Raw genomic sequence first — 833 nt, forward strand, 5'->3', positions numbered from 1 at the left:
CCTGTAAATAAAGAATTAATTAGCAATTAACGATACTTACCTGTAACTCCAGCGGGAGAAGACCAGCGGCTGCATTTCCATTGATGTATTGTACCCGAAAATAAAGAAAAGGGGTAATTAAAAATTAATATAATGTAATAATAATGCAGGAAATATAGTAAGCGGCGTAGTTAGTAAGAATTCAGCTAACGCTGCGAGCGCGTCGAGTGCGCATGTCGTATAGAGAGGGTAGAGCACTAGAGAAGGGAGCTGAGGTGATATAAGCGAGAGCGCGGAAGGAATCAAGGCTGTCCGCCGGGAAATTTTACGGGATACGCCGAGAATCAAGTATAATGAGGCTTTTGCTTTTTGTCCGCGAGAGAGGAAAAAGTAGTTAAGGCATTTTGCCGGGGCTTGTTCGTAATAGGCATTTTGTCCGCCGAGAGAATTAAAGGAAATTAGGCTATTCGCCGTGAGCCGTAGTTCGCCGGGAAAATTATAGTTGGCTGTTCGCCGTGAGAATTAAAATGTAACGTGATTAATATAATAGAGGCTTTTGTTCGCCGTGAGAATTAAAATGTAACGTGATTAATATAATAGAGGCTTTTGTTCGCCGCGAGAATTGAGAAATGTAACGTATAAAAGGCTGTTCGCCGTGAGGATTGAGAAAGTGAGGCTTTGGCTGTCCGTTGGGAAATTTAACTGTAAAACCGGAGCGTACCGGGATCAATGTAAACTATGAAAGAGTGCTACGACTAATAAATTGTGATTAGTTTCCTGCAATTACCGCTGAAAATTTATTACGAAACCTATCCTGCGTTATAATTAAGACACACTGGAGCGGATGGCTCGGG

Source organism: Trachymyrmex cornetzi, unplaced genomic scaffold (genome assembly GCF_001594075.2).
Source record: "Trachymyrmex cornetzi isolate Tcor2-1 unplaced genomic scaffold, Tcor1.1 scaffold1431, whole genome shotgun sequence".
Lineage (NCBI taxonomy): Eukaryota > Metazoa > Arthropoda > Insecta > Hymenoptera > Formicidae > Trachymyrmex > Trachymyrmex cornetzi.